This window comes from Dryobates pubescens, chromosome 7 (genome assembly GCF_014839835.1).
Source record: "Dryobates pubescens isolate bDryPub1 chromosome 7, bDryPub1.pri, whole genome shotgun sequence".
Taxonomy (NCBI): domain Eukaryota; kingdom Metazoa; phylum Chordata; class Aves; order Piciformes; family Picidae; genus Dryobates; species Dryobates pubescens.
Window position 1 is genome coordinate 44,866,843 of NC_071618.1, and position 12,935 is coordinate 44,879,777.

Genomic DNA, 12,935 nt, shown 5'->3' on the forward strand with positions numbered 1-12,935 from the left:
GCACAAAGGTTCAGAGCACAGCATGTGCTGGATGTCTCTCCTCAAATGTCAGAAGCTGGCTCAGTTTGGTGAACCTGCTACAGTTCAGCAGGAGTTCAAACCAAGCAAAAGAGTCCACAGAAAACAGCATCAAGACTTTTCCATGAGCCCAAACCAACCTCACACAGCAAGAACCAGTTGCATGATATCTGAAGATACAGAGATAGAGACAGATATATAGATAGATATGCATGCACACAAACACCTGGGCTGTTTGCATCTTTTAAGTTAAGATCTACATCTGACAAAGGTTTTAAAAGCCACAAAGACTTATGCAGATACTTCCACTGGGGTTTCATCTACCTCCCTGTGCAACACCTAATGAAGAACACTCGTTGGGCTACAGGAACTCACTGGCTTGACCCAAACCAAATGTTCAGAATGTAATGGCCACTGTAGGAAATGGCCCAGAAGTGGGCTCTGACAGGCTCTGCGGAGCTGAGACTCTAGACTTTAATGCCCTCAGTTCAAGTGAGGATGAAATCATAATAGAGTAATAATACTAAAGCAAATCATTTAAAATACAGCAGTAAAGGCAATGCTTCTCACAGAACAGGTAATCTGAGCATTGGCTCTGTCACCAAAGGAAATAGCTGGCACCAAGGGATAAAGAAGATGGAGCAGGGGAGGGACAAGTCCCAGCCTGCCAAATTGCATGGCAAGAACATCAAAATTCATGTCTGTGACTTAAGGCAGCTTTAACTACTGAAGAGCTAGACATAAGCTCTTATGACATCTCTTCTCTCACCTGAGAAGGCATGGGCTTTTCCAGCATTCAATAAAGCCACCTGAGAGTGGGCATCACTGCAGGAAGGGGCTGAAGAAGGGGTCACTGGATCAGCAGGCCCAGTACCACAAATCTTTTTCCTACCACCACCAAGAAAACTCTGTCCTTGGCACCACGGTGTGGATAGCAGAATTGAGGCTGCTTGTGAACACTAGACTGCTTCCTGTCCAGTTGGTGCAGCGTTCAAAACTCATGAACTTGATTTTGTTTCATGCTTGGACAGCCTGGGAATAATGAGGTCTGGGGTCATGACCAAAGTGGCAAAAATTGAACATGAGAAATTAGCTTTCAGTCTTCTCCATACTGTATTTATTAGAACAGGAGGAGGAAACAGCAGCAGCTTCAGCTCTTCAGCATTATGATGCAGCCCCTCAGTATCCTGACCTGGAGCTCTCCCCTCATGCCTGCCTCCTCTCTGCTTGACCTCAAGGCTGCTCTCCAGGGATGCTGGGGAAGAAGAGCCACAGGAATATTTTAGCCCTGGCACTCCCTTGTACCTCACACAGGCCTGGCAGCACCCAGGGGCCGTACCCTTCTCCTTGCACTTCTCTCCCTACAAGCCACAGCATACAAATGTGCAGGCAGCTCCTCCTTTCAAAACAAAGCCCAAACAGTTAATTGAATCTCCCTACAAAGGTGGTTCTCTGTTTAAACACACACAAAGATAATAGATGCTTATTTCCTCTTATTTGTGCCTACAGAGAGTTTGAAGCAATAAAATGGCCTTGTATATGGAAAGGAAGCCCATTTGAAAATGGAAAGTCTCTCATCCACCACATTTCAAATGCTCCTTAAACTCAGACTTGCACTTACTGCAGTGTCTACCATGAGAAATGTAATTTGAATATTGTCCCTCACCTCCCCTTGCCTATCTCCTGTCCTCAGCCCCACCAGGGGCACTCTGCTCACATTGGCCAGCTCTTATCACAAACACACCACAGTGAAAATCCATGGCTGAGTGACAGGAGCTCCTCACCCTATACATTTACTTTGGCTCACATGATAAAGCCATTTGCCTTCTGCACCCTGTAGCAAAACAGAGTGTGAGAGGTGGGTGAGATGAGTATCCTCTGCTCCTCTGCTCCCCTTCACCACATTTCTGGCAGCCAGTGGCAGATGAAACCCCAGAACCATGACAGGCCTTATGTCCTCCCCTGTGTTCCCTCCACCCCCTCACTCACAAACAGTTTTCCTAGATATAAAAGCAATGAAACTAAATGTATGAGAAGATTAAAGGGTATTTCTTCACAAAACCAAAGGGTTTCCTCATAAAACTAAGCGCTGGTTCTCCTATTTGAATCCTGTGTTTCTGGGGCATTGCAAGCCACAGAAAGGTCAAGACTTTGCCACCGCTTGATATTCGGGATAAAAAGCTATCCAATGTTCAGAAGAACTGCCAAAACCACTTTGTTTCTCACTTTGACAAAAGCAGGTGTTTGTGCCTTGCAGGTGAAAAGTCTTTGCACACCAATTCTTAACTGACAAGGAAAAAAGTAGAGAGGGAATATGGATGTTAAAAACCAAACCAACAACGGAAAAAACCCAAACCCACACCCAGCCAAAGCCACAAATCTTTGTTGCTCTTAAAAAAAAAGGACAACAAAAAATACAAAAATCATTGTAGAGTCTTGCCCCAAAATATGCACAGGTTCAGACAGAGGATTTCCAGAGCCTCTAGTATTAACATCTTCCAAAATCAAAAGGCTGGGGGGAGCACAACTCCATCCAGGTGTGTACTTGGGGTGTTTCAACAGGAGGGCAGAAGAATGGGGAAGCACTGTTTAGAAGGGCTTGAAGCAACAGGACAAGGGGCAATTGTTTTAAACTGGAGCAGGGTAGATTTAGATTGGATATAAGGAGGAAGTTCTTCATAATGAGGGTGGTGATATACTGGAACAGGCTGCCCAGAGATATGGTTGAGGTCCTGTCCCTGGCGACATTGAAGCTCAGACTTGACGTAGCCCTGGGCAGCCTGGCAGGAAAGGTGGTTGCTGTCTGTGGCCTTTGCAGCTGGTGGGGCAAAACTGCCCCACTGTCCCCCAAAATGGGCTACTTCTTTGGGGTGCTCTTATTTAGTAGTTCAAAGGCTGAGTGTTCAACACATCAGTGAGAGAATGCAGAATAAATGTGAGAAGAACAACTGAATTGGTAAAATAAAACCCAAAGGAGAAACCACAGTGCTGGGTGAGACCTTCACCCAGTACACAGCAGCCAGGGTCCTAACAACACAGAGTCATAGAATCACAGAATCAACAAGGTTGGAAAAGACCTCAGGGATCATCAAGTCCAACCTGTCACCCAACACCTCCTGACTACTAAACCATGGCACCAAGTGCCACATCCAAGCCCCTCTTGAACACCTTCAGGGATGGTGACCCCACCACCTGTGAACTCAACAAGGTTTGTGTCCTCCCTGGCTTCATGCCTCAGCCACCCCTGGCTGGGTCCCCATGCTGCCTTCCCCACTGTGATCCATGATGACCTCCTAAGGGGGCTTGCCTCCAGGAAAGCCATGCTCCTCCTCACCCCTCCTTCCCAGGAGGTGCAGGCACCTCCACAACACTGCTGTAGCACTCTCGGCCTCTGCACCACTCCTGCCACTCCTGATGCGCCCTGCAGCTCCCCAAGCATCACCCACACCAAGATCCTGCACGGACACTGCTCGTCTCTAGTGCTACAGCAAGGCTCTCTCCCAAGCCCAGCTCTGCTTTCCCACCCCTCTTCACCTGGCCCACAGGGATGTCAAGTTTTCTATCCTGAAACTCCAGCACCAGACTGCTCAGCACGATGCCAGGCAGGCAGCTCGTCAGGAGGCAAGGCCTGGCCTATTCAGCACATTTCTCTCTGCCCCTCCCAACTTGCTCATCCACCAGCTCTGGGTCTTGATGAACTTCTCACCCAGCATCTCCAGAGGTTTTGAGCTGCTCCCCTCTCTGTCACCCTCTTGCCTTCCAGCACACATCTGCCTAAGAACTATCTAATTTGTGTCACTCATTTACCTTTCCTGTTTTGCTCTTGCACAACCTGCTGATTCACAGCTTTGGATTCAAGGCCCTGAAAGCCACATACCATTAATTAAATGCTTCAGATGCTTCCTCAGTTTGTTAGAGGCAGCAAGCAAACAACAAAACGAGGACAGAGAAGGTTCAGGAACGTCAAAGGTCCTGAGTCTTCAGTTTTGTGCCTGTAACATCAGCACTTGGGAGGGGACAGAAGTTCAACCCTCATTCTCCTCAACAAATGTCAGTGAAACTTGCCCATCTGCCCTGTATCTCCACTGGTTGTTCCTCCCTCCCCCTTTCCCCCAGCTCAGCTGGTCAGTAGCCACTGTTTTCATTGACTCCTTGTAACACAGGTTGCTGTTTTTCAAACAGTCCCTCAGTCTTCCAGGAGGGAAAAATCCACCCTCTCCACCTGGATGTTAAGATTCAGTGAAAATAGGACTTTAAAGCAGCCTTTATGGATTCTATTCTACATTCTAATCTATTCTTTGTTTCCAAAACAGTCAGTTGCTGTACTGCTCCTGCCCAGGGTCTGCTATAAGCCCTCTGGGAACCGGTTTCCCAACAGCAGACAATGGGGCAGCTGCAGCGAGTCTCAGTGAAAGGACACCTGCATGCAGCTCAGCTAACAAACCTTACAGACCTCAACAGGTACTTTAAAAGGAGCCATATAAACCATGCCTGGTTTAGTGGGAAAGGGGAAAGCCTTTTTGTGAAGGCTAGAATTAAAACAAAGCAACACACTTGGTGATACCCTTCACAGCTCCACTACAAGCAATGTGCATATCCTACGCACTGAACAGGCAAGACAGATTTGGTGGAGTCATTTATGTCATGATTCTTTTCTAGCCAGCATTGAAACATGAGGCAGAGAAGGCCTGCAGGCATATTTGGTCTGTCCTGGCTGTTATTTTGTTCCAGTCTGATAGCAATTGTTTAAGATATTCAAAGCATATGCAGGTTCCAAAGCTGTTCTGAGAGTTCCTTTTCCTTAGCTACCCCCTGATCCCAACCACACTTCCACAATTTACTGCCTTGCAAACAGACAAAACTCTTCCAAAAAATCATATTGTGGTTTTCATCAGCACTGATCTTGCCAAACCTCTTCTCCACAACAGACAGTCTCCCCAAAGGCCCTAGTCATATACACCATACAACAATGCTCCCCTGGATGTACTATCAAGAACTTCCAGCACCATCCTCTCTGAAGTTACAAAATAAGCTACTTACCTACAATTAGAATGGGTTAATGTCTCTGCAATTTCTACTGTTCCAGAGAATAACCTGGTAGGAGCTGCTGTCAAACTACTCAAGGAACTGCAGTTCAAAAGGAGAGGTTTTAATATCTTTCCTTCCTAAGAATCACCACTCAGGATTATTAGAGGTGGAGCTAAAAAACCTCTCATTAGTTACTGCAGCATAACTTGTTATTAACATGTGCTTTCAAAGACCATTGTCAGAGGATCTCCAGAGGACTCCACATTTGGGTGCTGCTTGCTATGGGGCAGGCATTCATGCTGCAGGTTGAAACAATAGAGATAAAGAAGGTTTCCCCTCCTTTATCATGCAGCTCATGTCCAACGTGCTTTGTTTTAAATTCCCCAGCTCAGAAACATCTCTTCCCTCCCAACACACACACACACCAGCTCACTGACCTGTCTTTGAACTGGATTCACTTCTGGCATTCCCATGGAGGAGCTCTGCAAAAGTTTCTCTTCTTTCTGCAAGTTACAGCTTGCTTTTGCTGGAGATCCTGTCTTGGACTTCTCCCCAATGATCAGTAGTTCAGGCACATCATGAGCTGCCTGCTGCTTGCGAATAGACACCAGGGTTATGTTTTTGTTGTTTAAAGTAGCTAAGCAGGACGGTTCCCTTTTCATTTTACTGCCCTGTTTGCTCTCCATTGCGTTTCCAGGCTCTAAAGATTCCAGCTCCAAAGGAAAGCTTCGTCAGAGCAGTTATTTGGTGTCGTATCAGCCACGCTTCTTCCAGTTACACTTACAACAGTTTGACAAAGTCTGCCCGTCTAACCAAGGTGCTCCTTAGGCATTCAGCACCAAACCCCAGATGTGCACACTGCCTGTTGCACTCAGCTACCTGCTCTTCCTGCCAGTTCAGCTGCTCCCCACCGACTGGCATCCCTTGTGCTTGCTGAGCTGCGGCCGGCGCGGCTGATCTTTGCACACGGCGTAGCAGCGAGCTCAGCCAAGGCTGCCTTTCACAAGCTCCTCAAACATGACCTGTGTGCAGCACACCAGTGCATCATTAACTCAGCCAGCCTGCCATTAGCTCATTGTGGCCATGTGCATCATCACAGCTCCTACAATGGGCAATGCTATTCCATTTCCTTCTTCCATGAAATCACCAGGGATTTCTCAGATAGAAGGTAGTCCCTTCTAACACTCCAAACGTGCCCATGCTTGCATCATTAGACAAGGTGCCTAGACTGAAGGTCTTTCACTCATTAAGGGCACACAAAGAATCATCCTTTGTTTCAAGAGGGGGGGAGGAAAAAACAACTACAATATTTATACTGTTTAAAATATGCCTCAATGCCATCAGCAGGCTAGATCAAAACCCAACCAACCATACACAAGAAACTACACACACACCACAAATGAAACACAAGAAACTACACACACACCACACAAATGAAACACAAGAAACTACACACACAACACCACAAATGAAACACAAGCAACTACACACACAACAGGTGGCAGGAATTTAACACTGCAGCTCCTCAGGCCTTTGGGGAAAATCCACAGTGATAGTGTCACCTATCACACCAGCAGACTGGGGGATTTCATCCCTAGACCTAAATCAAACCTGGAAAGCAATTTCAAACAATGAATCATGCATTTCACAATTGAGCCTCACCACAGATAAGGCACATGGATTGGGTATGCAAATCATCTTTGGAAATGGAAAGGAACATCTGTGTGGCATGCAAACAATAACCACACTGAAGAACCACCAACAAGCTCAGAGTCTTGTAACCACTTGCCTTGGGCAGTGCAGCTCCCAAGAGTATGGAAAAGAGATGAAGGATGGTGAATGGCATTACATGCAGCCTACACCTTGGTATATAGATTGCACAGAAAAAGAACAAGGCAGGGTTACAAAGATGACTCTTGCAGAACACTACCAAATCCAAAAGGTCAGTCCCTGAAGTTTGCAGTTTGCAGTTTGCAGTCCAGCTGAGTTGCTGGAAGGTGTCCAGAGAAGGGCAACAAAGCTGAGGAGGGGTCTGCAGCACAGCCCTGTGAGGAGAGGCTGAGGGAGCTGGGGTTGCTTAGCCTGCAGAAGAGGAGGCTCAGGGGAGACCTTCTTGCCCTTTACAACTCCCTGAAGGGAGGTTGTAGGCAGGTGGGGATTGGTCTCTTCTCCCAGGCAACCAGCACCAGAACAAGAGGACACAGTCTCAAGCTGTGCCAGGGGAGGTTTAGGCTGGAGGTGAGGAGAAAGTTCTTTCCAGCAAGAGAGATTGGCCACTGGGATGTGCTGCCCAGGGAGGTGGTGGAGTCACCATCACTGGAGGTGTGTAAGAGAAGACTGGCTGAGGCACTTGGTTGATCAGATGGTGTTGGGTGATAAGGTGGACTTGATGATCTCAAAGGTCTTTTCCAACATGGTTAATTCTATTCTATTCTAATTCTATTCTATTCTATTCTATTCTACTCTATGCTATGCTATGCTATGCTATGCTATATTCTATTCTGTTCTATTCTATATTGTACACAGATTTACAGTTGTTCCACCAACCTTTCTGAAGTCCAGAGCCCAGGGCAAATGGCCAGAGCTTTAAGGCAAAGATGCTTACATTGAAATTATTCAACTCTTATCCAAAATATTTGGACTGGGACATTGGTAAAAGAGATACATACACACTGCCAATAAGAAACAGTACTCCCAGTGGGACATACTGTCTGGGTAAGCAGTGATGGAACTTGGGCCACAGAGTTATCTTTGACCAGGCCAAGGAGGCAAATCACCTTAAGAATGTTAACTTCGTGCCCCTTTTGGAGAAAGAGTCCATTAGTACCTGAATTGAGGGGGGAAATGTCAGGAGACACTATGATCTGTGGCAGCACCCTGTGACTGGAGCAGCAGTAGGATGGGTATTTAAAGCAGGGTTTTGCCCTCAGATTCCTTCATTTGAGAACTGCATATGGTGATGCAATCTAATAGAACAGACCAAGGCACTAGCAAATGCAATGAGGATAGGGCTTCAAGTTTTGAACACACAATTGCAGATGACCTCAAGGTGGCCCTTCAAAATCATTTGGCCTTAGATTAGCAACAGGTGATAGATGCTATATTCACACTCCCAATGGGACAGAACATTTGGACTAACAATTTGATCAGATTCAGCAAGTGATTGGGTGAAGACTTGAGAACAGGCATGGAAACCAGATGGCTAACTAAAACATGACACAGAATGGGATTCTCCCTGACTGGATGGCTGCAATGCTTTTCTGCAAAGTCTTATAATGTTGTTTGTTACTTTACTGATTGTGTGTGCTTTATTTGGGTGCTTTAGATGTATGACTGTCTGCTCTGTGTCAAAACCCTGAGTTATGATTGCTGATAGCAACGAGACTTGCTGCGAATGTAAAGCTTCAATGCGTTTCAAAGGGGGGAAATCATAGAATCAGAGAAGTGTCAGGGTTGGAAGGGACCTCAAGGATCATCTAGACCCAATCCCCTGCCATGGGCAGGGACACCTCACACTACATCAGGCTGCTCACAGCCACATCCAGCCTGGCCTTAAAAACCTCCAGGATTTGGGCTTCCACCACCTCCCTGGGCAACCTGTGCCAGTGTCTCACCACCCTCATGGTGAACAACTTCTTCCTCACACCCAATCTCAATCTACCCATCTCTATTTTTGTTCCATCACCCCCAGTCCTATCACTCCCTGACACCCTAAAAAGTCCCTCCCCAGATTTCTTGTAGCCCCCTTAAGATACTGGAAGGCCACAATAAGGTCTCCTGGGAGCCTTCTCTTCTCCAGACTGAACAGCCCCAACTCTCCCGGTCTGTCTTCACAGATGAGGTGCTCCAGCCCTCTGCTCATCCTTCTGGCCCTTCTCTGGACACCTCCCAGCATGTCCATGAAATGTTAAGGGTAGGAATGAATGAATGACAGCTGCAAGACCATAGGCCTTAAGAAACAATGAATGAATAACTGCTGAAAGACCATAGGTTTTGAGAAACAATGATCTATGAAAACCCTCAAAAGAGGAGGTACAACTGTCTTGCTGAACAGCCCATACAAATCTGGCAAACTAAGTAGTCCAGTGGTTATAGCCTAACTATAGGGGAACTCCGTGGGACCTGTGCTCCTTGTGTCATGATTAACAGCTAAGTGACACACCTCCTCTGTTGAGATACCCACCTCCCTGAAGAAGGGCCTCTCTCCTGGGCATGCACTTTGCTTCTTCTGAATACTACACCTTTAAATTGAAGTGAGGAATGGACTAATGAACAGAGGAATAGGATATTAATGGGTATTTATTAAATGGGAAGGATTTACTAACCTGAGAGCTATAAATGACAGATTTGTGTGACTTGGTGCTTGCTTTGTGAATCACCACCTTGCATGCCTGTATTTGCAAGTATGCACTACAATCAGAACACCTCAGCCCTGTGAGCATGTTGGTGTTATGCACACCAGGCAAAGGACCCCACCTGAGGGACAGCAATCACATCTGACAGAAGCATCATGACCTGACTCAAGGCTGGATTTTGTACAGACTAGGAGATTTGCCAGAAGAGCCACTCAGGTTTGGTAGCCTGAGCTTCGGATGGCAAATAGAAAATAAGCCTTTCCAGGTACCTGCTAGCCAGGCAGAGCCTTCATTTTAGTGTCACAAAATGCAGGGCACCTTAAGAAAATTAAATCCCTTTGATTTACAGCCTCAAGAGCTGACAAAACACAAGCTTTCTCCTTTACATTACCCACTACTACTGGAGAATTTGATAAACACACAAGAACTAATACATAGAATACATAGAATAAACCAGGTTGGAAGAGACCTTCAAGATCATCATGTCCAACCCATCAACCAATCCAACACCACCCAAACAACTAACCCACGGCACCAAGCACCCCATCAAGTCTCCTCCTGAACACCTCCAGTGATGGTGACTCCACCACCTCCCCAGGCAGCCCATTCCAATGGGCAATCACTCTTTCTGTGTAGAACTTTTTCCTAACATCCAGCCTGAACCTCCCCTGGCGCAGCCTGAGACTGTGTCCAGGTAAAGTATACTCCATGGGTGCATTCAGACCTGGCTTTACAGGATGTTCTGGCCTGTTCCTTGCGCAGAGAAAACATCTGAAGTAGTCTAAACAATGCCTTGGAAGAGGAGAAGCTTGGGTTCAAGGTCAAATCAAGGTAAGGGGATCATATTGCCTTAACCTGACAGGCAGACAAAGGGCACTGGTTCAGACAGATTCACATCATGCCAGTGAAGAGAGGGATGTGTTAGTATGAATACATCACTCCAGAAATCCAGTCTACCTTTGAATGTTAACTGTTTCCCTACTCTCCTCCTGGCACCAATTTAAACCACTGAACTATGATCCATCCTGAGGCAGACAAGCGATGATCTGAGGCTGAAACCCAAGCAATTTCACACTTGACAGTATTCTGATTCATTAATTCTTTTAAGTTGCATTCAGGATGCAGTCAGCTAAAGTCTGGTCTTGATTTTGGGTTCCCCCCCCACCATCATAACAGAGTTTGGTTGATTTGGGGTTTTTACCCAGATAATGCAACTGCAGGAACCAGAGCTGTAAGGAAAAAAAGGCAGGGGGTGAACCAAACCAAACAACACAAACCCAACAAACCACAAACCAAATAAATGGAGAAAAGCAAAGCATTGCAAAGCTCCTGGTTACATGACAAACAGCAGGGCTGGCTAACACAGCCAGCAACGAGCTGTTAAATACATTGCTTGGGTGGGGAGCCTGTGAAACACTCGGCCCTCGTGGGAAAGAACCTTTCTCCTCTGGCAGTGTCCTTCTCAAGCCAAGGGAGAACTGGTTGGCAAAGGCATGCACCTTCTGTTCAAGTAAATCCCTGCACTTGCTCAGCAGTGATTTGCCAGGAACACAAGCCTGACAGTTCCTCCATGAAGTCAGATGGAGCTGAAAGTTCAGTGGAAGCTTGGTCAAATTCATGGTACACAACTATGTCCTTGACTTTTCCAAACAAAGTGACCTACTTGTTACAGAAAATCAACAAAGGCTCTATCTTTTTCAGCAATGAGATGCAACAAAAATCCCTGTTTGCTCCTGGGTTTGAGCCATGGCATCAGCAACACAACTCTCTGGCTGCAGCGCTAAGGAAAGCAGCAGCCATCAGAAGCACCAAACGTCTGCGGCGTGGAGGGTATACACATGTCTGTCAACAGAGGAAGCAGCACAATCACAAGCAGTAGTCTTTCTTGCACTACAAGGGAAAACATGCATAATGGAAGCTCTGAAAGACAAGGAACCAGATGCCTACCTGCCATGAATAAAATTGCCTAAGAGCCGCTGGCCTCATTTCAAACCGTATCAGCTCAGACTTTGGCTTCAGCCTTTCAGGAAGCAGGCTCAATCTTCTCCAAATATTTAAAAAGGTTTGTTTGCCCTAAAGCAGCAAAACTCCACAGAGTTTCTCTTTTGTGGCAGGCCCCTGAAAGGCACAGCAATGTTTTTGTTCATTCCATGGCTTCTGCTATGGTTGCAAACTGTGTGGACTTGGGACTTTGCCTGCTTTGAGCAGCGTTGAATTCACTATGATCATTTCTGTTATCTATTTATATTGCAGGATTTGTTTTCAAGTGCCTGGAGACTACCAGGCAGGTCCTATTACCACAGCAAAAGGCACACCTTCTGGGTCAGGGTTTAAGTGCAAAGAACAATTGCAATCTGCATTAAACTAATCCAAGTCCAGCTTTCCATAACCGTTCATTCACCTGGCAGGTGAAGCAGGCAGGCAGAACTTGTCAGGCAGTGCCACAGCGAAACCAGGGCTTCCCTTCTGAGTCTGCAACTGAGTGTTCTGACACTGTCCATGCTCTGCTCGTTCTCAGAGCTGGACTGGGCTTGAAAAGTTTGAGCAGAAAAGTACTTCTGACCCTGTACTTTATCCACCTTAACTGCAGTATTGCAAATAGAACTTGAGAATGAGTAGCATTAAAATGAAATAGGGAGGGGAAGGGAAGGGAAGGGAAGGGAAGGGAAGGGAAGGGAAGGGAAGGGAAGGGAAGGGAAGGGAAGGGAAGGGAAGGGAAGGGAAGGGAAGGGAAGGGAAGGGAAGGGAAGGGAAGGGAAGGGAAGGGAAGGGAAGGGAAGGGAAGGGAAGGGAAGGGAAGGGAAGGGAAGGGAAGGGAAGGGAAGGGAAGGGAAGGGAAGGGAAGGGAAGGGAAGGGAAGGGAAGGGAAGGGAAGGGAAGGGGTTCAGAGAGGAGAAGGAGAGGTGAGGAGAGGAGAGGGTCGGAGAGGAGAGGAAAAGGCAAGGCAAATTGGAGAGGTCAGAAAGCGCCACCCCTGTGAACTGTATCAGTCACTGCTGAAGACCTTTGCCATCCACATTCAGAAATACGACTTGAGTTCTTAATTCCAATTCTGTTTTGTAAATTCCTTGGAACCTGTTGTGGGCTCTTACAAATATAATTCACACTTGTTTTGAATAAGTGAAGTGTTAAGTCTCTGAACTGTTCAATACAAGGGAAGATTATCTTTTCTTCAGCAGGAAGCTGCTGTTTCCCCTGGAGAAGGCATGTATGCAAATCTGGTTTAAGCCTGTATTTCAGTCTCTAATCCCAAGTCAAGCTGCTTGGCCTCTGAAGAAAAGGTTATTTCATCCCATTTCCTTTGTCTGCACCACAGCCACCCTCACTTCAGGGTAAAGAGACAAAACAGCACCTTGTGCTTGCATCACAGATGCCACAGCTAGAGTACAAACACTGCTCTTGTGAGGCCAGGCTCGCTGTGTAATGGCAAGCCCAAACTCAGTTTCTCTTGCTTCTGGCTATCTCATCCTGGCACAAACAACATCTGTAAAGAAAAGGAGAGGAGATTCCAGCAGTGCCTAAGAAAGCTTGACA